Genomic DNA, 24688 nt, shown 5'->3' on the forward strand with positions numbered 1-24688 from the left:
AAATACTTATGTCCTACAAGCTACACTACATGCAGTTATGTCTTTATACAGTATGGGCAGTATATGGGAGTAACTCTCATTCAGCCTAAAATAGTTAGACTAAGTAGCTACAGACAATTACTTAACATTTAAAGTGTGTAATTTAATTAATGTATGAAGAGTTTCATTCCAAAATGCATTATCCACCATTTGATAAAAGTGACACCTTTGTGATAAAATGATGGCTGGCATAAGAGTTATATTCACCAGATCAGTCCTGAAGGTATTAGCAACCTGAGATCTTTACTTACATTTTATAAGATATAATCTATGTTTTAGAAATCCTGAGCAATGCATATCAGTTTTTCCACAAAATTGATATAATGCATTCAAATATTGTTTGAAAATGTGTCCAATCTAGCAGCCTATTGAGTGCGTTTACATGCACAACAAAACGCCGACTGGAAAAAATCAGGTTATGGCAATAATTCGACTAAAGTGTTTACATGCACAGCAATACCCCGATTACACAAAAAAACTTGTTTACATGGGATCGGTGAAATAGTGGGGTTTCTCTTTATAAAGGACCTGGCGCCGGTTACGTAGTCAGACATGAACGAATTTAAAAAACAGATAGAAATCTGACAAAGCTGATAACATGCCCAGATTAATCAAAGTGTTGGGCAGCAATCTTGGTATGTTACTGCTATTAAGACCCCGATTAAAGATATCAGATAAAGGTGTTTACATTACTTTTTACATAGCCGGATATTAACCTTAGTCGGGGTATCGGAGTATTAGTGTATATGTACATGCACCCACTGTAATATTATGCTCCTCAAGAAATAAAAAGTATTAACTGATTTTTGTTCAAATGATTAAAATAACCTAATATTATCACTTAGATACCTGGATAATGCCTGCCTCTCTGAAAGGCTTCTGTTAGAGAACTCTGCCTCACTCTGTCACTAGACGTGGCGGTATTTGTCTGTGTTCTCTCCCCCTCCTCTAATCGCCTCCGCTGCAACTCGTCATGCTCTCGTGTGTGACTGATTTTTATGTGTTTTAGAAGGTTTGTGGTATTGCCACAATATCTTACACACTTTTGACATATGTCACATTTTGCTTCATTGCTGTTTATTGGAGTGAAATGACTCCAAACGATGCATCGTTTTCTTTCGGCCATGAAAGCAGAGCAGCACTGGTAACCGTGTTCACTCTCGTTTATGTGACTGACTGTCTGTGACTGAGTGACTGCGTGTGTCTCGGCGTGCCTGTGTATAGGCTATATGAGAGGGCGGAAGGAGAACAACAATCCTAAACAACAATGTGCTACATTTCATTTTATTTTATTTTCACTTTTCAATATCTGATACACATTTAGTTTAATAAAAAAAAAAAAAAAAAAAAAAAAATCACTGGCTAAAGAAAGCACCTGGTATCGATATTTTTATGTGAGGATCGATTCTCAAAAATGAAACGTCAGGATCAGAAGTATCGATACTTTGGATCGATCCGCCCATCCCTACTAGATTACTTTGAAGATAGGAAGAGTAGATTAACTGTGACATACAAACACCAGCTCTGAAGACATTAACAGTCTCTTCAGAGGAAATCTAAAGAAACAGCTGAGACTTTAACATTGTCATATAAGATGCGTGTGTGTTTATGACGCTGGCAGGCACCCAGACTAACACATTATATAAGATGCGTGTGTGTTTATGACGCTGGCAGGCACCCAGACTAACACATTATATAAGATGCGTGTGTGTTTACGACGCTGGCAGGCACCCAGACTAACACATTATATAAAATGCGTGTGTGTTTATGACGCTGGCAGACACCCAGACTAACACATTCATTGTGAAGTGTCTGCGGTCTCTGCCGTTTGCAGAGCAAGGAGCTGCTCTGGTCGCTATCTACGGTGTTGAATCATCCTTCTAAGAAACAAATACAACGAGTAAAGGAAGACTTTCAAATTAATTGTCTTTTCTGTTATTAGCGCATCGTTACTAGTAACATCAGCACCTCTCATATAACAGGTTTGTGACTGCTGTGTATCTTGTGTTCATGTCTTTGTTAATCTTTTACATCAATTATGGATATGGAGATTTGTTTCGAGAAAAACAACTTATTCCTTTTTATCTATGTATGAAAAATGGCAGATCACGATCGTTTCTTTGTAATAGTGTTGATGAGGCTGTAGTCACACACAAGGACCAGCAGACTACAGGCGTCTCTTTTTCATCAACACCACAGACACGTTTTTGTCAGCAGCTCAAGCCTGCCTTCTTCACTGTGGGCATCAGAGCGCAATAGAAAACTGCAGAGTCTCGCATCTGTATCCCGCTGATGTTTAAATACGTGTATTTATTCGGAGCGTCAAGTAAAGCCGAGAATCGATCTTCAACACCTGGTGCTTTATCCCCATCTTCAGCCCCTCCAGCTGGTTTGTACCGCTGGAGAATGTATTTGATTCGCTCTCCCGGGTCCTGACGGTACCACTGCAGGTATATGCTGCTGGAAGCTCCTGAAAGAGTAAAATTGCAGTGTATTGTAACCGACTGGTCTTCTTGTGCATGCAGTGCAGCAGGCCATTGTGTAACAGAGTCTTGATCTTCAAAACTGGAACCTGTGGAACGGGAACAAGAGGTGATTTTAGGCTACAACACAGCAACGTGCGGTCAGAATTATTATTTTGTAAATTGATATTATAAAGAGGCCTACAATGTAACACTACAGCAAGATATTGTACCTATAATTCCAAGAACTGTGCACAGAAGAAGAAGCAGGTCCATGTCTGCAGGCACTCTGCAGTATTGAATTAGTGCAGTGATGGATATCGATGAGGGGTCTGTGTATTCGTCTGATTAAACCTGTTATTCTAACTGAGATACTGAGTGCACTGCATGTGTATGCTGTCTCATCTCCTTTTGCTGGGCTGACCTGATTTTACTGAAGTGAGTGTACTGTACCGCCACCTACTGGCTGAACATAAGTCTATATGTGCTAATAAAATCAATTCCAGAGCATTTAGTTAAAAGATTCGCCAGTTTATTATGATCTCAGTATCTCAGGTTCTACTCTGGCCGAGCCCGTTCTATATATAGGGGCTGGTCGTATGAACAAGGCTACAGATGAATCTGTTCAGCAGCACGATTTTTTATTTATTTTTAATAATATGTACTGTGCAGAATGGGATAATCCGTGTTAGTACATCAGAAGATGTTTTGAAAATGCAAATACATGGGAATTTAAAATAGTAATATAATAATAATACTAAATAATAATAATAATAATAATAATAATAATAATAATAATAATAATAATAATAGCTCAGTTATTCAGCTCTACAGAACTCTGATCAGTTAATAATGAGCACGTTTAGCATGAACATTTGCCTGTTCCATCAAGTGTGGGTGTGGTGTTGTATTCAGTGTTGAACTAACATTAAATGTTGCAATGACTGTGTTTGCTCTTACCCATTGTGATACAGTATTTAGAATAACGAGCTGCCAACATACTCTTGTCCACAAGATGGCAGCATAGACCCTTACAGTAACCACAATTACATTCTGTGATTCATATCAACCACAAATGAAATATTACACATATAGAGCCAGTAAGAACAATGGTGTGTATGCTACAACACATGATAACCACTACACATGACCTGACACTTGGGGTATGCATATCTTGTTCTTCACCTTGTTGCTTGAAATAGTTTTCTTGTTCATGTTGGTATCTGCAGAATTAGCAATACTGCAATAGGGTACAGACAATGCTAGTTTTACCATGTGGTCTGGGAAAGGTTCAATTAAAACTTAAAACATCACAGCTGCTTGCCACAGTTTAAAGCATTCACATTTCCAATGCAATGCTGAAGTGCAAAGAGCAGCAGGTGGTTGTTGCAGGGCGAGGTGTAGAGTTCCTGTGACTGTGGGCCTCAGAGCACAGTAATACACTGCAGAGTCAGTGAGCTCACACTGCTGTATTCTCAAAGGCACTGTTCGGCTGCTGGGGTTCAGCTCAGCTGAGAAACGGGCTGGAAACTCACTTGAGAGATCACTCAGATGCTGGCTGGTGTGCAGTATATATTCAGGAGATTCCCCAGGGTTTTGTTTATACCAATACAGATCAGTGTTGCTGTCTGTTGTATTATATTGACAGGTTAATATTGTTTCATTTCCTTCAGATGTCAATATCTCAGCTGGAGACTGTGCCACTGAATCTCCAAGACTTCACTCTGAAATACAGTTCAATAAATCCATGTTATAGATATAGAATATGTGTGTGCTCCTATGTGAATAATGTGAGTATTTGAATTGAACCCAAGCCCTGCATACACACCTATCAGAATCAGCAGAAGAGCTGTAGTGAGAACACTGCGCTGCTGATTTCCTCGCCCCATGCTTGGTGCCTGTGTGAGTGCAGAATGAGGAGAGCTCAAGAACTGCAGTGTTGGAAGATGAGACAGAAGCTGCACACGTGACCGATGATGCAGGTGAGAACTATTCCACAATGAAATGTTCACAACAATAGCAGTAGTTTCACATCATGCCTGTAGGGGTCAGGATTGTCTTCAAAGTGGAGTGTCAGAGATGTTATTGCATGCTGATTTGGTTGAATGAAGAGTGAAGAAAAAATAACTTGACAAAATAACTTCCACAAAAACAACCCCTCCACTACAACAGAAAAAAAAATCTGAAGAAAAAATCATCTGTGTTGACAATAAGATTGAAGTGTTTGTTCTCTTTATTTACTGGTACAGCACATTCTATTTGTGTGTATCCATTGTGATGTGGTAAGCCATGATATATGGTTTCTTGCTCTTGTTATTCTTAGAACTAAGATCACAAGTCAGGGAATGATTGAGGTGAAGCGTTTGCAGAGTGTTCAGCACAGGGGTGTGTTCAGTGGAGTCTTCACATCCGGTGCCTTCACAGCACTTTGATACGTTAATGAAGTCCTGTATCAAACACGTGTTTATTATATTATATTGTTCATTGTGGTTCACCATAACCTGCTCTCTAATTCCAATTCTATGAACAGGGAACACATTTCCAAACAGTGCAGAGAAGAAAGTGACTCAGAATGCAAACAGTTTGCCTGCACTGAAACCACTTCCTTTATAATGGACTCATGCCAATGATAGTGTGAAGAAGCAGTTCAACACGACTTTCTTTCATCTTTTACCAGGTAATGGGCCTGTGCCAGTTAGTGCTGAGAGAGTTTTTGTACAGCCTCCCAATGAGTTTTCACACTGTGCTACCCTCAGAGCACAGTGATAGATTGCTGTGTCGCTCAGAGCAAGTTTGGAAATGATGATTGTAGTAGAAGAGCTGTCTGCTGTAGAAGTGAACCGGCTTTTAGCAAAGTCTGCAGTGTCACTCAGGCTACTCCATGAACCAACTCCTTTCCGCAGTATGTATTCCAGGGCTCGGTTTGAGTTCTGCCGATACCAGTAGAGAAGAACATTTTCACTACTTGCAGTATAAGAGCATCTGAGCGTTACTGACTCTCCTTCTGTTCTGGAGACTGCTGTCTGTCGAGGACTGATGGAATCCCCGCTTGTCATGACTGAACATTGAGGAAGGAAAATAACATTTAATAGACAGTCAGAAAATAATAATAATAATAATAATAATAATAATAATAATAATAATAATAATAATAATAATAATAATAATGTTTCTTGTTATGTTGAAATTACCTGGCAGGATAATAAAGATACACATGATTAATGTATCCATTTTAGCTCAGTGCTGATTTCTTTATAAACAGAATAGAAAGGTTTTGTGTCTGTGTTGATTCTGGTGCTTTCTGTTCGCAATGCTGCTCTGAAATATTCTGCTCAGAGGTTTAGAACGTCAAATGTCTGTAACCAATCAGCAGAGAGAAACAGAAACATGTGATGTAAATGTGATGTAATCATGTAACTCTGTGGTTCATAGTTGTGGTTACCATCTTGTTTTATCAACACCTTCATTAGCAGTTAACTGGATGCAAGTCAAAGAGGTTTCAATTCTTCATTGACTAACTGCAGTCACCCTACCCACTTTCCAATGAACCTTCCCAGAGCTCAGGAAATCCAGCTCTCACCACATTATAATGTGCACTGCGGTTACCTTCTACACAGATTCCATGATTAGTGACGTATTTTCTGCTCGTAATTAATTCGGGCCAGCCTGCATAGTGAAATGGTACCAAAGAACCAAAGAACTCTGGTACGTAATGTCACGGTAACCAGTACCCCGCCCCCCACACGGTCCAAGCCTTTATTGTGTCGTCACTCAGCTCGCAAGTTTGATGTCAGCAGCTTGTATATCAGAAGCTTAGTTTTGATGAATATGTCTATAAATTGTAATAAAAAATAAACTTTCGTGACCACAAAGAAAACACAAGTTAAAGAACTAACTTTCGGTTTCCATCGTTTCGATGTTTAATTTTCTTCATCTGCTTATTTCTATTATTGCCTATCAAAACAATACACTTTGTTACGACAACAAAAGATAGTTCTGTGAAAGACAGCAATTATCGGCAACTGGAATCAATCGAGTTCATCTGTGTGGAGAATGCGGTTTGTGTCGAGCGCTGAGCAGGAAGGGACTGGTCGCTGAGAGTGACACTGCACGGGTCTGACAAGTTACTTCATTGTGGAAAAGTAACGTACAGTTCTACACTGCCATCTAGCGGTGTTTCAGCGAAACTGCATTAACAACACATTCTCTTGCAGTAGAAAGGTTTTTGTTCAGGCTCATCAGTGAATGCATCGCTGTGGGCTTCAGTGCACAGTAGTACCTCGCAGAGTCCAACGCATTGGCATTGTTCACAGTCAGGTTAGCTGAATTAGCTTCAGGGTTTAAAGAAGCAGACAGTCTGGGGTCAGTGGCTTCAGGCTTGTCTGTATTGACTTTGCCTCCAGCAAGGGAATAGGTTTGTAGTAAATATTGTGGAGATGAATTCCCATTCTGCTTGTACCATTGCAGGTAAACACTAGCACCCTTGGTTGCAGTGTATGCACACTGTATTGTGGCTGTTTCTCCTTCAGTGGTGCTGATATGGGCAGACAGTGATGTCACTGACTCCTTCCCATAAGAATCTGCAAGGATTGAAGCAAAATGCTGCAGTTAAAAAAGGTGTCTTGAAATTGGAGATGAAATACCTTGTTAACAAGGGAGCCCATAGAAGCAGAAGCAGCAAGCTGTAAGCAAGCAGTAAGATGCAACCAACACTCACACACAAACAATCCCATTAGAATAGAAGCCCAGGCAATCACATAACACACGCCATCCATTCAAACAGGATCACATAACAATTCACTGATATAGCCAGGCAGGCATGTCCTTAACAAGGATCTGAAATGTCTTCAGATAACATGTGAGTTTCATAGACACAAGATGAGATGCAATGAGAAGCTGTATAGAGCTCAACCAGTGCAGGTTCGTTAAATGAACTCTTATCTCGTACATTGTATGAAGGCGCCCATGAGTATGTGTAGCAGTAGATTCTTCTCCATTGTGCGCGGGGCTCCCAGTCTGTGCTCTGCGCTCTGCACAGGAAGTGATGTGCTGCTTGTTGCTGTGTTTTATACCCTGCAGGTGTCTGTGCACGTGATGAGAGGTGTTGTGTGCAAATGGATATGGGGACATGGGGGCGAGATAATTCCTTTAATAATTCTGTTTTCTTTTTTTGTGTTTTACATACCATTTTATAAAGTTAGACATTCATCAAATAGTTGTTTTTAAATTAGAAGTTTAAGCCAGTGTTATATATTGTAATATCTATTAGTATTACACGGTGAGACTATAGCAGGTTGCCAGAGGAATTGACAGCAGGTACAGAAGAACGTGTGCTGTTTTCTCTAAGGTAGTTTCTACACAGAACACAGGCTGCACTGCGATCTTCATCAAATACTCCAGGAACGTCCATAGATACTGTAATTATTATTCTCTGTCCTCATTCGTAGAATAACTACAGTACTCTACGGGAGTCCGTGGTGTATCGTCTATGTGCTGTATGCTTCCTGTATCCTCTATATATTCAGTACAGTCACTGTTGCCCGAGCCTGACTCCTGCTGGTATTTCAATGTCAGTGATAATGGACACGGTATCCACTGAAGCAGAGTCGCTGAAACTTGAGACAATCAGTTCTACACACGTACGCGTGACCATTCTTTCATTATATTACACCCTAATGATCAGGCACGGCTTATATTATCTAGTGAGGACAACAGTATCGCTCCGAGTGTTAATAACGCTGTGGCTTCAAGCTGCACCAGTGAAGTTCATTATATTGTCATTTATTTGATAAGAAATGTCCTGACTTGGGTGGCTTCAAGCTGAAACATTAACTATGTTGTAATGAATATTGTTCTATATTGTATCCGTTTTCTAATGCATTCACATTGTGAGAAGTCGTTTAGAATGTACTGCCTGTAAGATTCCAATCCACGCGTGAGATCAATCTACACCTTGTTAAGAGGTTCATTGATCCCTGTATTAATGCAGGAGTTTTCTTTTTCTGTGGTCTGTGTCTGGCACAGATGAGTGCTGGACTCTGTCCAGGGTGCTGAACTGCTTTGACTGGAAATTAAACTGGTAGAAATGCTAGAGAGGTGTTTCTAAGTATTAATATTGTCGATATAAATTAACTGATTATATTTCAATTACAAGTTCCATGAGCTCTTCATGGCAGAAAACGTGTTCTTAATGCCTGAAATAAATCTGCAAAATATTTAAGGGAATTTAACACAATGTCTTCATGCTGTAGCGATGCTGGTGCTGCTCTTGAATTACAGGCAGTGCTAGAAAGCAAGCTGCAGGAGAGCGAGTCACCTGTGTGGAGCGAGCAACAGTTGCTGGCAACATTATGCAACTTCCGGTAAGTCAGTCGGAGAGGGTCGAAAGCGTATTTCAAAATAAAAGCCTCAAATATCTGCTAAAAAAATGCCTTATTGTATTTATCTTTATTTTTGTTTATATTGCTTATTGTATTTATATTTGTTTATGCTGCTTATTTTATTTATATTTGTTTATATTTCTATTATATTATATATTTTGTAAGTAAAAATCTGTCATGTGTATATTTCATACATTCCTGAAAAAATTAAGGATTGTAACTCAGTAAAAGTGGGTGAAATGTAATGAACAGACTCATAGTGAATAGAAAATGAGGTTGGTTGTGCCAGATTTACGTCACTGCTATTTTTGCTGGGGTTTTCGTAGTGCCCGGGTGCTGAAACATGACATTTTGGCTGGTAGGTTGTGTATTTCAGCCATTCTTGAAAAAATTAGGGATTGTAACTCAGTAAAAGGGAGGTGAAATGTAATGAACAGACTCATAGTGAATAGAAAATGAGGTTGGTTGTGCCAGATTTATCGTCACTGCTATTGTTGCTGGGGTTTTAGTAGTGCCCGGGTGCTGAAAACAGTGTTGTGAGCGGAAACTCTACAGGAGGAGAGCAGGAGTGTCTGAATGAATAATGAGCTTAGAACAGCGACAAATAACTGTCCTACACTGCCCCCTGGCGGGAAAAATCTGAAATGCAGAACTAAAAGAGTATAATGTATACTGATAGCTAGAAAATGTGTTTGAAACTGAAAACAGCGTCTACTATTTTTTATTTTTTTTTATTTTTCTGTTTTCTGTTTACTTCTTAAAACCCATCTGTCTACTTTACAGTGATCCAGAACTCAGGAGGCAATATGATGCAGTCTGTAAGCAACTTCATTGTTTTAAAATCGAGATATCTCTCTCCTCACTGTCAGGAGTGCTGGGTATGTATTGTTAAAAAGCACTTTAGACACACGTATATGCATTGCTATTTTATATTGCTAAATATTTATTTAAATAATGTTCGTTTTAATTAATCAAATGAAGAATATATATATATATATATATATATATATATATATATATATATATATATATATATATATATATATATATATATATATATATATATATACAGTACTGTGCAAAAGTTTTAGGCAGGTGTGAAAAAATGCTGTAAAGTAAGAATGCTTTCAAAAATAGACATGTTAATAGTTTATATTTATCAATTAACAAAATGCAAAGTGAGTGAACAGAAGAAAAATCTACATCAAATCAATATTTGGTGTGACCACCCTTTGCCTTCAAAACAGCATCAATTCTTCTAGGTACACTTGCACACAGTTTTTGACGGAACTTGGCAGGTAAGTTGGCCCAAACATCTTGGAGAACTAACCACAGTTCTTCTGTGGATTTAGGCAGCCTCAGTTGCTTCTCTCTCTTCATGTAATCCCAGACAGACTCGATGATGTTGAGATCAGGGCTCTGTGGGGGCCATACCATCACTTCCAGGACTCCTTGTTCTTCTTTACGCTGAAGATAGTTCTTAATGACTTTCGCTGTATGTTTGGGGTCGTTGTCATCCTGCAGAATAAATTTGGGGCCAATCAGATGCCTCCCTGATGGTATTGCATGATGGATAAGTATCTGCCTGTACTTCTCATCATGGAGGAGACCATTAATTCTGACCAAATCCCCAACTCCATTTGCAGAAATGCAGCCCCAAACTTGCAAGGAACCTCCACCATGCTTCACTGTTGCCTGCAGACACTCATTCGTGTACCGCTCTCCAGCCCTTCGGCAAACAAACTGCCTTCTGCTACAGCCAAATATTTCAAATTTTGACTCATCAGTCCAGAGCACCTGCTGCCATTTTTCTGCACCCCAGTTCCTGTGTTTTCATGCATAGTTGAGTCGCTTGCCCTTGTTTCCACGTCGGAGGTATGGCTTTTTGGCCACAAGTCTTCCATGAAGGCCACTTCTGACCAGACTTCTCCGGACAGTAGATGGGTGTACCAGGGTCCCACTTTTTTCTGCCAATTCTGAGCTGATGGCACTGCTGGACATCTTCCGATTTCAAAGGGAAGTAAGCATGATGTGTCTTTCATCTGCTGCAGTAAGTTTCCTTGGCCGACCACTGCGTCTACGGTCCTCAACGTTGCCTGTTTCTTTGTGCTTCTTCAAAAGAGCTTGGACAGCACATCTGGAAACCCCTGTCTGCCTTGAAATTTCTGCCTGGGAGAGACCTTGCTGATGCAGTATAACTACCTTGTGTCTTGTTGCTGTGCTCAGTCTTGCCATGGTGTATGACTTTTGACAGTAAACTGTCTTCAGCAACCTCACCTTGTTAGCTGAGTTTGGCTGTTCCTCACCCAGTTTTATTCCTCCTACACAGCTGTTTCTGTTTCAGTTAATGATTGTGTTTCAACCTACATATTGAATTGATGATCATTAGCACCTTTTTGGTATAATTGTTTAATCATACGCCTGACTATATGCCTACAAAATCCCTGACTTTGTGCAAGTGTACCTAGAAGAATTGATGCAGTTTTGAAGGCAAAGGGTGGTCACACCAAATATGGATTTGATTTAGATTTTTCTTCTGTTCACTCACTTTGATAAATATAATCTATTAACATGTCTATTTTTGAAAGCATTCTTACTTTACAGCATTTTTTCACACCTGCCTAAAACTTTTGCACAGTACTGTGTATATACAGACGTGCTCAATTTTGTTGGTACCCCTCCACAAAAAACGAAGAATGCACAATTTTCTCTGAAATAACTTGAAACTGACAAAAGTAATTGGCATCCACCATTGTTTATTGCATATTTAATAATAATCAGACTTTGCTTTTGATTTTTTATTCAACATAATATTGTAAATAAGAAAACAAATGAAAATGGCACGGACAAAAATGATGGGACCGCTAACCTAATATTTTGTTGCACAACCTTTAGAGGCAATCACTGCAATCAAACGTTTTCTGTAGCTCTCAATGAGACTTCTGCACCTGTTAACAGGTAGTTTGGCCCACTCTTCCTGAGCAAACTGCTCCAGCTGTCTCAGGTTTGATGGGTGCCTTCTCCAGACTGCAAGTTTCAGCTCTTTCCATAGATGTTCGATAGGATTCAGATCAGGACTCACAGAAGGCCACTTCAGAATAGTCCAATGTTTTGTTCTTATCCATTCTTGGGTGCTTTTAGCTGTGTGTTTTGGGTCATTATCCTGTTGGAGGACCCATGACCTGCGACTGAGACAGAGCTTTCTGACACTGGGCAGTACGTTTCGCTCCAGAATGCCTTGATAGTCTTGAGATTTCATTGTGCCCTGCACAGATTCAAGGCACCCTGTGCCAGGCGCAGCAAAGCAGCCCCAAAACATAACCAAGCCTCCTCCATGTTTCACTGTAGGTATGGTGTTCTTTTCTTTGAAAGCTTCATTTTTTCATCTGTGAACATAGAGCTGATGTGACTTGCCAAAAAGTTCCAGTTTTGACTCATCTGTCCAAAGGACATTCTCCCAGAAGGATTGTGGCTTGTCAATATGCATTTTAGCAAATTCCAGTCTGGCTTTTTTATGTTTTTCTTTCAAAAGTGGAGTCCTCCTGGGTCTTCTTCCATGAAGCCCACTTTCGCTCAAAAAGCGACGGATGGTGCGATCACAAACTGACGTACCTTCACTTGGAGTTCCGCTTGTATCTCTTTGTCAGTTATGCTTGGTTCTTTTTCTACCATTCGCACTATCCTTCTGTTCACTCTGGGGTCGATTTTCCTCTTGCGGCTGCGCCCAGGGAGGTTGGCTACAGTTCCATGGACCTTAAACTTCTTAATAATATTTGCAACTGTTGTCACAGGAACATCAGGCTGCTTGGAGATGGTCTTGTAGCCTTTACCTTTACCATGCTTGTCTATTATTTTCTTTCTGATCTCCTCAGACAACTCTCTCCTTTGCTTTCTCTGGTCCATGTTCAGTGTGGTGCACACAATGATACCAAACAGCACAGTGACTACTTTTCTCCATTTAAATAGGCTGAATGACTGATTACAAGATTGGAGACATGTGTGATACTAATTAAAGAAACTAATTAGTTTGAAATATCACTATAATCCAATTATTTATTATCTTTTCTAAGGGGTACCAACAAATGTGTCCAGGCCATTTTAGAATATCTTTGTAGAATAAGCAATAATTAATCTCTTTTCACAGCTTCTTTGCTTTATTCTATGACATAACGAAGGCATGCAAGTATACATGATAAAATAGCTTTTAATTTCATCACTTTTCAGGAGGAATGAAGCATTATTTCAATGAGCTGTAAGGGTACCAACAAATATGAGCACGTCTGTATATATATATATATATATATATATATATATATATATATATATATATATATATATATATATATATATATATACACGCAACCTTAACTCTGCTCCCTTATGTGTATGTTTTCTGTCACACTTGACATCACATATGACAACATTGGCAATGACATCACTAAGCACATGACAAATTCTCCCCGAAGACTGACCATACGGAAGTCATTGTGATTGGTAACATGCTCAGTAACTGCATTCCCACAATCTTTGCTGTCAAGCTCATTATTTCACCAGTGTTCTAAATAAAACCAATTAACTCAGAATACAGTAGAGCTATTTAATTAGTTGGGACCTTCCACAGGCAATATTTCTCCAAACTCTAATATTGGAATCCACAACATTGGCTTTCTTGTATGAACTACTCTGTTTCACATGGCAAAAGGAGTCACTGCGTTTTCTACAGTATTATTATTCATTTTATTTTTGCACTCTTACCCATTCTTTTTTCAAACTTTACAGTTCAGTAAGAATTCTTGCTAACATAATCTTATGGCTGGAAGCCAATTATGACATTGAAATGTTTATGTACAGTTGCAGATTTCTGATGTTCAATGAAGTAGTGGATTGAAATGCGTGGATTTTATGCTTCCAAGAAACATAAAACACTGCTTTGTGTACCACAGTATACATGGAGCAGCAATATACCATACAGTACTACAGAAGATTCCTTTTGTATTTCACTGGCGCCTTCTGAGTGAAATTTAATGGAGAGTGTTATCTTGCATGTAGGGCTTCACATATTGCAGGTCCCATCCATTTTCAGGCACTCCTTTCCAAACATCAAATACTCATCACTACATACCTCAACATGAATTACACATTTCTGAGTACATGGAAATCTGTTGTTGGTCAAAGAATATTTCAACAGCAAAGATAATAACATGTTACCAATCACAATGACTTCCGTATGGCCAGTCTTCGGGGAGAATTTGTCATGTGCTTAGTGATGTCATTGCTCATGTCATTGATTATGTCATATGTGATGTCAAGTGTGACAGGAAACATACACATAAGAGTGCAGAGTTAAGGTTGCGTGGCTACCTTAACTTGCAATTTCCTAACCTTTTGGACATTTGCAAACAAACCTTAACATTACTTTAATGACGTTTTTGCCATTGAATTTCCATAGTTTTGCAGAAGGCATCTTGGAAAATCAAACAACCAACAACAAGTATGTAGAAATGTTTTTATTTAATTGATATCAGTCATCATATAGTTATTCACAAAATACTTATTCTGAAAAGACTTAAAAACATAAATCTCTGTGGATTTGACCCAGTATTTTTCAATATATATTGCAATTTGTAATTGCGCAATTTACATTTGTATTACACCCTCAGAGTAGGAGGGTTGTGCAGAGAAAGTGTACAGATTAATGTGTGCTGTTTTCTATAGTAGTTTCTACACAGAACACAGGCTGCACTGCCATCTTCACCATCGAGACTCAAGCATGTATTCATTATATCTCTACAGTTCATTGTGGTTAACCAGACCCTGCTTTCTTATTTCATTTCTATGAACACAGAACACATTTTCAAAGATTTCACAGAAGAAAAAGCATCAAAATGCAAACAGTTTGTCTGCACTGAAACCACTTCCTTTATAATGAAATCAGTTCAACAAGACTTTCCACAAGGTCATGTGATCAGAAGCTCCTTTTTAAACTCAGAGAGAGCGAGAGACAGAGAGGGAAGCTTGAGATTAAATATTTGATTGTATTAATTAATAAGTAGATTCAAATGTATTTTTATGGACCCTTTCCTTTCCATTGTATGGTCTGTTGAAAACAAGATGATATCATTATTACTTTTTTATGAATGATAATGAAATTGAAAACCTGTTTGTTCTCAAGTGTGTTTGTGAATATCACTCACCAAGACAAAAGCAAAGCAGAAGACAAGTTCCACACGTGTCCCTCATTCTTGAATTGTTCCATCCACAAGTAGAAATGCTTGTGACAGACAGACAGCCTGAGCTGTGGGTGGAGCCCTGCACAATGTCACGTCAGAATAAGACACTGAAGAAAGAAAGAAAGAAAGAAAGAAAGAAAGAAAGAAAGCACAAGCAAGCTTTTTTCGTTTTCTGTACATTGGGGCTGATGTAAGGATAGGCGTAGTGCAAAGAGTTGCGGCTGCAAAATCCAAATTAACAAGCGGCCAGGCAATTATTTTACACTGCAGCCTATGTAAGCTAAGAGCAATGCAAATTACTCAACACACACACATAATGATCTGCAATCATGATAATGAGGGTCGCAATGAGTGCCGCCTGTGCATCGGGCTATTTAGCAGCCGCACTTACAACCCAGAGGTGAGGTGAGTTCAGAGTACAGAGAGCAGTAGGCGATGAATGAGATTTGTGCAGCACGGAAATCAAACCAGACAAATATATATATATATATATATATATGTCAGACGGATGGCAGCAAAGTCCTCTTGGTGCAAGGAAAAGAAAAGAAAAGCTTTCTGAGGAGCAGCCGAGAGTCCTTATGGCTGAGGTCACTCAGCATGAAACTTATTATTTTTATTATATATAGTTATTTGGAAAAGCCTCAGCCAACATCAGTTATGCTACCAAAGAGGCCACATGGTCCTCTATAGTGGAGAAAGTCAATGCTTTCGGTGTTACCATCATCAATATTTAAAACATATATTGGTTTTATTGTTGTTTTGGTTTGAATAGAACATTGCCACTCACTTCTTGTTGAAAAGTTTTATCAAAGTTTCCTCTAGTACCAGTATTATTAAATGAGTTCTGTGAAAATGTAAATGATGGTGTATGAAGAAATACAAATCAAGTTTGTGTGTAAACACTTCCATCTAGTGGTTCAAATTTGAGTGCATCATTACTGGACTATGACTGCAATTTGATATAAATTCATAAGCAAAGAGCCTAAATAGGAGAGCATATAATAATAATTATTAGTATATTTGCTTGATATTTAGTGGGAAAATAACTAATTAACTAACATTTGATATCATGTTGTATACAATGGATTGAGAAGGCATCAATAAGGTAATTCAGGCAACATTATGAATTGTGAGGCTTGCTTTAATAATTCACCCAATTTATATATAGATTGATTTTGATGGACTGATAAACAATGCACTATATTTGAAATATTGACCTGTATTCATGATTGCTTCTATTTGGCTGCATGCAGTGCATTCAGAGATACATTGTGTGTGTCTGTGTCAGCTGGCAGTAGAGGGTGAGGTGAGTTTCTGTTCAGCTGTGCCGTGGTACTGAAGCACTGTGAGGCTGCAGTGCACAGTGATAAGTCGCTGCATCGCCTGCTTCCAGTCTGGAGATTGTCAGGTTGGTAGATTCCTTATCAGCACCTGCTGAGTGTCTCTCTGTGAATAATCCACTCTCAGTCTTCACTGTTCTCGATGTTCCAGCTCCTCTCATCACCATGTATTGGGGAGCCCTGTTAGGAAACTGTCTGTACCAGTATAAATATGGTCCATTTTCACTGGTTGAATAAGTGCACTTCAGAGTTACTGAAGATCCTTCCTCACCAGAGACCTCTGAGTGTTCTGATTGAATTGTGTTTCCAAGTATCAGCACTGAAAGAGACAAGAATACAATTCTATCATGGCAAGTAGATTGCATGCATCCATCTGAGTGTGTCTTTAATGTGTGAGGCTTTGTCTTTCTTTTTGTTCTATACTTACATGGCAGGCATGCTGCAGTTGCCCAGCAGTAGCTTTGCCTTTTAAACATGCTGCTTGTCTTTTAATACTCAAGAGTAAGTATCGTCTGGTTAGAGCCGCTCGAAGGCTTCAGTGAAGCTCCCGTGCTGGAAGTGAATCTGAAGTGCCAGTAACAGTGATGATGCTGCAGAACAAACATGCTCTGTGGTCACGTGCCGCTCTGAACGTGTCACTCATTCAGCTCACATGATTGGAGGAGCAGACAGGGGATATGTGGTATAACCAGATCAAGACAAAGATACCTGTTAATCAAGAATAAAAAGTAAGTATTCAGGTTGGATTATTCATTTTATTTTGTATTTATGGAAGCTTTACAATCACATTCCCCATTGGCAATCTAGACTATTAACCACCAGTACATAACATTTGTTCTTTTTTTTTGTTTTCTTTCTTATCAGCCTTGTAACTGTTTAATAAAACTCAGCACTGATTGGCCAATCACCTCACGCCACCTCGCCAGTTGCTCAGGAATCATCCAACAGTACTGCAACCTCCAACTTCACCAAGATGTCCGGCTTCCGTTTCCGCCCTTCCTATGATGCCGGCCAGCCTTGGCAAAGTCGCACAACCTTCTCTTACCTGGCGCCCTCTCTAGTCTGGAGGGAGACTTACAGCTCAGATTTACCCTCTCCCTGTCACACACCCCCCCTTCCCTTTTCTAATACCAAAACAATGTATTGCAGTGATTGTCTGGGATACTGCCGATACCACTGTGTGGCAATGTGCCCTGCCCCTGTGCGCATTTGTGTGTTATATGTTGTATGTTGCGTGTGTTAATGTTGTGTATTGTAGTTGGTACAGAGGATATAAATGGGTGTGTGCAGCACAAGTTATTTAAAATGTATAATTGTATTTAGGCACGAGGATTGCACATCACTTCACGTGCATTTAAAGTAATTAAGATGCGAGCACGAGGTTGCACATAATTAATTCACGTTCTGGGATTCAAGTGAATAATTAATTAGTAATTGAATAATGGCACAACAGTATACTGTATATAGATGCACATTTCATTCACTCGGGGTTGTGTGTTCAGGGCGAAAGAACGGGAGAGAGTGAGGAGATAATTAAAGTGAAACAGCAATTGCTACGTGGTACGTGTTTATTTAGTGTTCGTCCCTGTTTGTTAGTGTCTGTTCATTTTGTTTGTCTGTTCATTTTGGCCTCAAGTGCCGTGTCCTGTGTTTTGTTCAAACCTTTTTATTTATAATAAACCGGCGCAAGCAAACGCCTTCATCATTTCATTTCATCTGTTCTGTGTTTTATTCATTTCCTGGATCTGACGGCACCACTCAGCCAGCCGTGTGACACACTGTAAAGAATAAGTTGAAACATTATAGTTGCAATCGAGTTTAACCTAATAAATCCCATATGAGAAACCAGCTAATCACAGAGCAGCATTTCCCATCATTCCTATACCTCTTATCTTGTGTATAAATGTCATCCAGTGCATTTATACACAAGATGTATAATGTCCATATACAATAACACACAAACCACTGTGTTTGTGCCACTTGTATTCAAGTTTTAAGCTGGAGTTGAAGACAGGAACATTATTTCAGTTTCTATATATAAGAGCGAACAAGGACATAAATGACTTAAAGCCTGTGGTATTGGAACAGCTAAAATTAGACAATGACAGAGAAAGAATGAATCTTGGTTATAAATCTTCCGACCGACCTGTGAGGGTGCTGTGTAAAGGGAACAGAGAGCCCCGGACTGGATGGTCTGACAATTCATTCCAGGGAAAGGGGAAGTTGGCCATCTAAAAAGGGGGCGGTGCCACAGTACACCAAGTCATCGCCCCAGAAGGGAAGCGATGTGGCAACCGCGGATTGGAGGAAAAACGGTTGCACTCGCTAACCAAGGGGGCATGACTGACGATACAAAAGGGGCTGTGGCTAAAAGGAGAACCAAAACGTACCGTGAGTGTTTAGTGTTTGTTTGTTCTGTCGTGTCTAATTATACTCGTTTGTTGTTATTAGACAGCTAACATATATAGGGAGCTGTCACTTAAGGCCAGCACCAACCCGGACAACACTTCACAACTGTGCACTAATAAATTGTATTTCACCACTGTGCACATAGCACTCTCTCTGGACGTGTGATCGTGTGTGTGTCTCTGTGTGTGTTTACACTGTGTTTATTATTTGGGTCTGCAAACCCTTTATTTAGAACAGTGCAATACACATTGCTGTGCACATTGCTGTGTACATTGCTGTGCACATTTTGCCACAGTAACATATAGAAGAATAAAAGAAAATAATTGGATAAATAGACTGAACACGATTATGCCAGCAGGACTCAACAGAAAAGAATGAACTAATTAATCCAGTAAATATAGAAAATGTAAATAAATAAATAAATAAATAAATAAATAAAATTCATGAAAGTTGTGCATGCTGATGCACTGGGGAGGCCAAATCAAGGCTGATCCTCAGAGCCAGCATTGCATGATAATATAAATATAAGTTTATATAAAATAATGTTAATTAGAATTAATACAGATTTAGAGTTAGAAGTAAAACAATATATGGAACACTATTACATCATGTAAGAATAAATCATGGATTTGAATATAAACAATAACAAATCGTTATCATGCCGTCAAAAACCTATAAATACCTCCAAACACAGGCTCCCTTGATAAAGATATGCACAACATTGAAACGTTGGGCAGCTGACTCTTTGAGCTAATATATATAGACAAAAAATGTGTCACTGTCCAAATACTTTTGGAGTTCACTATATATATGTATTTGGAGTTCACTATATAGATATATATATAGATAGATAGATAGATAGATAGATAGATAGATAGATAGATAGATAGATAGATAGATAGATAGATATAGTGAACTCCAAAAGTATTTGGACAGTGACACATTTCTTGTTGTTTTGGCTCTGTATTCCAGCACTTTGGATTTGAAATGATACAATGACATTGAGTTTAAAGTGCAGACTGACAGCTTTAATTTGAGGGTATTTTCATCCATATCGGATGAACCGTTTAGAAATTACAGCACGTTTTTGGACAGATTAACAGTATTTGGACAGATTAACATTATGTACAATAAAGTAGTCATGTTTAGTACTTGATCACATATCCTTTGCTTGCAATGATTGCCTGAAGTCTGCGACCCACAGACATCACCAGACGCTGGGTATCTTCCCTGGTGATGCTCTGCCAGGCCTGTACTGCAGCCATCTTCAGTTCCTGCTTGTTTCAGGGACTTTTTGCCTTCAGTCTTGTCTTCAGCATGTGAAATGCATGCTCAATTGGATTCAGATTGGGTGATTGACTTGGCAGGTCAAGAATTTTTTACTTTTTGGCCCTGAAAAACTCATTGGTTGCTATGGCAGTGTGTTTGGGGTCATTGTCCTGCTGCATGATGAAGCGCCATCCAATGAGTTTGGAGGCATTTGGTTGTATCTGAGCAGAGAAGATGTTTCTGTACACTTCAGAGTTCATCCTGCTGCTGCCATCAGCAGTCACATCATCAATGAAGACAAGTGAGCCAGTCCCAGTTTTAGCCATACATTCCCAACCTATAACACTACCTCCACCATGTTTCACAGATGAGGTGGTATACTTTGGATCATGGGCAGTTCCTTTTTATCTCCATACTTTCCTCTTTCCATCGCTCTGGTACAGGTTAATCTTCGTCTCATCTGTCCATAAGAATTTGTTCCAGAACTCTACAGGCTCTTTTAGGTACTTTTTAGCAAACTGTAACCTGGCCGTTCTGTTCTTGAGGCTTACTAGTGGTTTGCATCTTGTGGTGTACCCTCTGAAGTTCTGCTGGTGTACTCTTCTGCGTATGGTAGTCTTTGACACATCTATGCCTACCTCCTGGACAGTGTTCCTGATCTGTTAGACTGTTTTTAAGGGGTTTTTCTTCACCATTGAAAGTATTCTTCAGTCATCCACTATAGTGGTCTTCCTTGGTCTACCAGGTTGTTTGCCATTGCTGAGTCACTAGTGCTTTCTTTCTTCTTAATGATGTACCAGTTGATTTTGGCATGCCTAATGTTTTGGCTATGTCTCTGATCAATTTATTTCGAGCCATCTGCCGGCAGTGAGAGTAAATGATACAGCCACCCCATGTGACCACTCCCTCATGGCGGCCTACTTGTGAAACACATTGTGTGGAAACAAGATGAGTTTGTTTGATTTTTGCAGGGTTTACTATAAAAAGATGGGTGTGCAAACGTAGTGTCTGTGTCTATAAATAGTGAGAGAATATGATGCAAACTTTTTTTAGGGATTACAAACAACTTAATGAATAGCGCTAGGGTGGTGTTTGGGCTCAGGTGTACATGGTGCATAGTAGTATCTGTTTGAATACGGCGGCATGGGAATGGGTAAAACGGGATATAGGTATACTGTGTTAGAACATAAATAAACTTAAACAGCTTCTTGAAGGATCCCAGGGTGTCAGCTTCAACATTACTGGGGAGTTGGTTCCAGACCCTCACGATTCTCTGTGTAAAAAAGTGCCTCATATTTTCTGTTGTGAATGTCCCTTTATCTAATCTCCGTTTGTGACCCCTGGTCCTTGTTTCTTTTTTCAGGTCAAAAAAGTCCCCTGGGTCGACATTGTCTATACCTTTTAGAATTTTGAATCAGATCGCCGCGTAGTCTTCTTTGTTCAAGACTGAATAGATTTCATTCTTTTAGCCTGTCTGCATACGACATGCCTTTTAAACCCTGGATAATTCTGGTTGCTCTTCTTTGCACTCTTTCTAGCAGCAATATCCTTTTTGTAACGAGGTAACCAGAACTGAACACGATATTCTAGAAGAGGTCTTACTAATGCATTGTAAAGTTTTAACATTACTTTCTTTGATTTAAAAATCAACACTTGTCACAATATATCCGAGCATCTTGTTGGCCTTTTTTATAGCTTCCCCACATTGTTATTATTTGTTTATTTAGCAGACACCTTTATCCAAGGCGACTTACAGAGACTAGGGTGTGTGAACTATGCATCAGCTGCAAAGTCACTTACAACTACATCTCACCCGAAAGACGGAGCACAAGGAGGTTAAGTGACTTGCTCAGGGTCACACAATGAGTCAGTGGCTGAGGTGGGATTTGAACCAGGGACCTCCTGGTTACAAGCTCTTTTCTTTAACCACTGGACCACACAGCCACACATTGTCTAGATGAAGACATTTCTGAGTCAGCATAAACTCATAGGTATTTTCATAGATTCCGTATCTCAGTATCTCCCATATGATATTTATAATGCACATTTTTATTGACTGTGTGCAGTATCTTACATTTTTCTCTATTAAATGTAATTTGCCATGTGTCTTTGAATGACCTTTGCTGCTGCAACACTATTTGCCACGCCTCCTATTTTTGTGTCGTCTGCAAATTTAACAAGTTTGCTTACTATACCAGAATCTAAATCATTAATGTATATTAGGAATAGCAGAGGACCTAATACTGATCCCTGTGGTACACCACTGGTTACCTCGCTCCATTTTGAAACGTGTACGTGTGTTTATTTAGTACCATGTCATGATTGTTATTTATTATAATACCATAAATAAATAAACTTGTGGTGAAGATGTTATTCTGAGCGTTTTAAGAGCATGTATTGTTATTTTAAGTAAACAGTAAAGCCATGCGGAAAGTGGCAGTGAGGTTATTGTATGGCGCTTGCTGCAGATTCTCTCGCTGTGGGCTGCAGCGCACAGAAGTAAACTGAAGAGTCTGAAAGATCCACTGAACTGATGATGAGATGAAATGTTTTTCCTGTCTTGTCGTGAGATGCAGAAAGACGGTTTTGTAACTTTGGAGGAAGGTTGCTGTCACCAACCAGCTCACTGTAAATTGCACACGGAGCTTGGCTGCCAGTTTGAATGTACCAGAAGATGTAGAAAATTGTGGGAGGGTCTTTATAAGAACAGGGTAACGTTGCATTTTCCTTCTCTTTTACTGTGACTGAGGATTCAGATTGATTCACGAACTGTCCCTGTGTGATTTCTAAAGAAAGAAAGAAAGAAAGAAAGAAAGAAAGAAAGAAAGAAAGAAAGAAAGAAAGAAAAATAGCGTCATTATAAACCGTGTCTTTAAAAATATTTTAATAAATAAACACACACGTATGTGAAATAAATTGTTAATTTAAAAAGACGATTACCTATTAAGCAGCAGAACAGTGTAATAATATGCACCAGCGCTCGCAGTCTTTGTTCCATGTTGTTCTTCTGCAGTCGTGGCTTCTCTTCTTTAACAGACTGAACTGAATATTCGTGTCATGGTAACATATGAAGCTCCAGTACACACCCCGCTGTGTCATAGTCATAGAGACTGACGTATCATTTCCTTTGTGAACACACATAACAGGGTTACACACACGCACTCCCTCTTAAACACATATGTTCATGATCAGAGGTGACTTGTTTCACAGCAGTATTGTAGAAGAAAACACCGATCAAGGTGTTAACGAGTAAAGGATAACGGAATAACAGAGAGGCAAAACAAATTGATCATGACATAATTAGAGATAGTCTTTTTGATAGTTTTGAGAAGAACATCGATCATGTTTAATTGTTGAATTGTGTCATTTTGCCAATGATGGCGCTACATTGATTAGTATTGTATGTATGTATGTATGTAGGTATGTATTTATATATCTTTATTTATTTAAATACTGATTGAAATCTATTACTGTGAAATGTGGTCTTTATGATAATAAAATATTAAAACGGAAGAACTCACCACTAACAAGTTAAAAAAAAAACGTTTCTATATAAAACAATTTGACATGTTCCTTTTGATGTAAAGTTTCTCCGTGTATTCTCGGGGTGCTGTGTTTTTGTGAAGCTCTTCAATATCTCATTGTCACTGTGGGCCTCAGCGCACAGTAATACACGGCAGAGTCAGACAGCTCTGTCTGCTGGATTGTTAAAGGGACGGTTTTTGAAGTTTTGTTGAGAAATGCATCAAATTTGCCTTTGAATTCATCAGCGGTCTCATCGGCTCCAAAAGTATCTCTTCTCAGCACATACCTCGGGAAATTATTCGGGTACTGTATGTACCAGAATAGATACGGCGAAGAACTGCTAGTACTGTATTTACAGTCGAGTGTAACTGATTGTCCTTCAACAGCGTTCATATTGCCTGGAGTCTGAGTCACCGTGTCTTCTGCTCTGCATTCTGGAAAACAAATAAAGAATAACATATTTTAAAACAAACACACAAAACAAACAGCAATAATAAACAAACAAATACATACATACATACACACACATACATACATACATACCAAAACAAACTATAGCACAGATCATGAGAATGCTCCGTGTATATGCCATGCTATACAGCGTAACACAATGTTTCAGCGTCATGCAGCAGTGAACTCTTTTCAGAAGATTTAAACCCTCAGAGTGCCTTGTTATCTCTTATACTGTCATCAGGAGTTTCTACATGATGTGATGTCATTTCACCTGCTTATCAGAACCCGTATCGATGTTACACTAGCGCCTCCTGTAGGAAGATCTTCCATCATCTGTAACTTGACATTTTACAGTGTTCACTGTTTGTATTTGTTTTTCGTTCATTTCACAGTAAATTCAGACAGACAGACTAACTGTTATTTATGTATGAATTTATTAGAGCAGAACACGATTAGTGCATTAGAAAAAAAGACAGCAGTTCTAAAAGAAATACATAAATACGTGTTCTTCTAAGTGACAGTTTCGTCACCGTAGTTTTGCATTCTTGCTAAAGGAAAATGTTAGCTAATAATTTAGTTTT

This window comes from Acipenser ruthenus, chromosome 11, assembly GCF_902713425.1.
Source record: "Acipenser ruthenus chromosome 11, fAciRut3.2 maternal haplotype, whole genome shotgun sequence".
NCBI lineage: Eukaryota > Metazoa > Chordata > Actinopteri > Acipenseriformes > Acipenseridae > Acipenser > Acipenser ruthenus.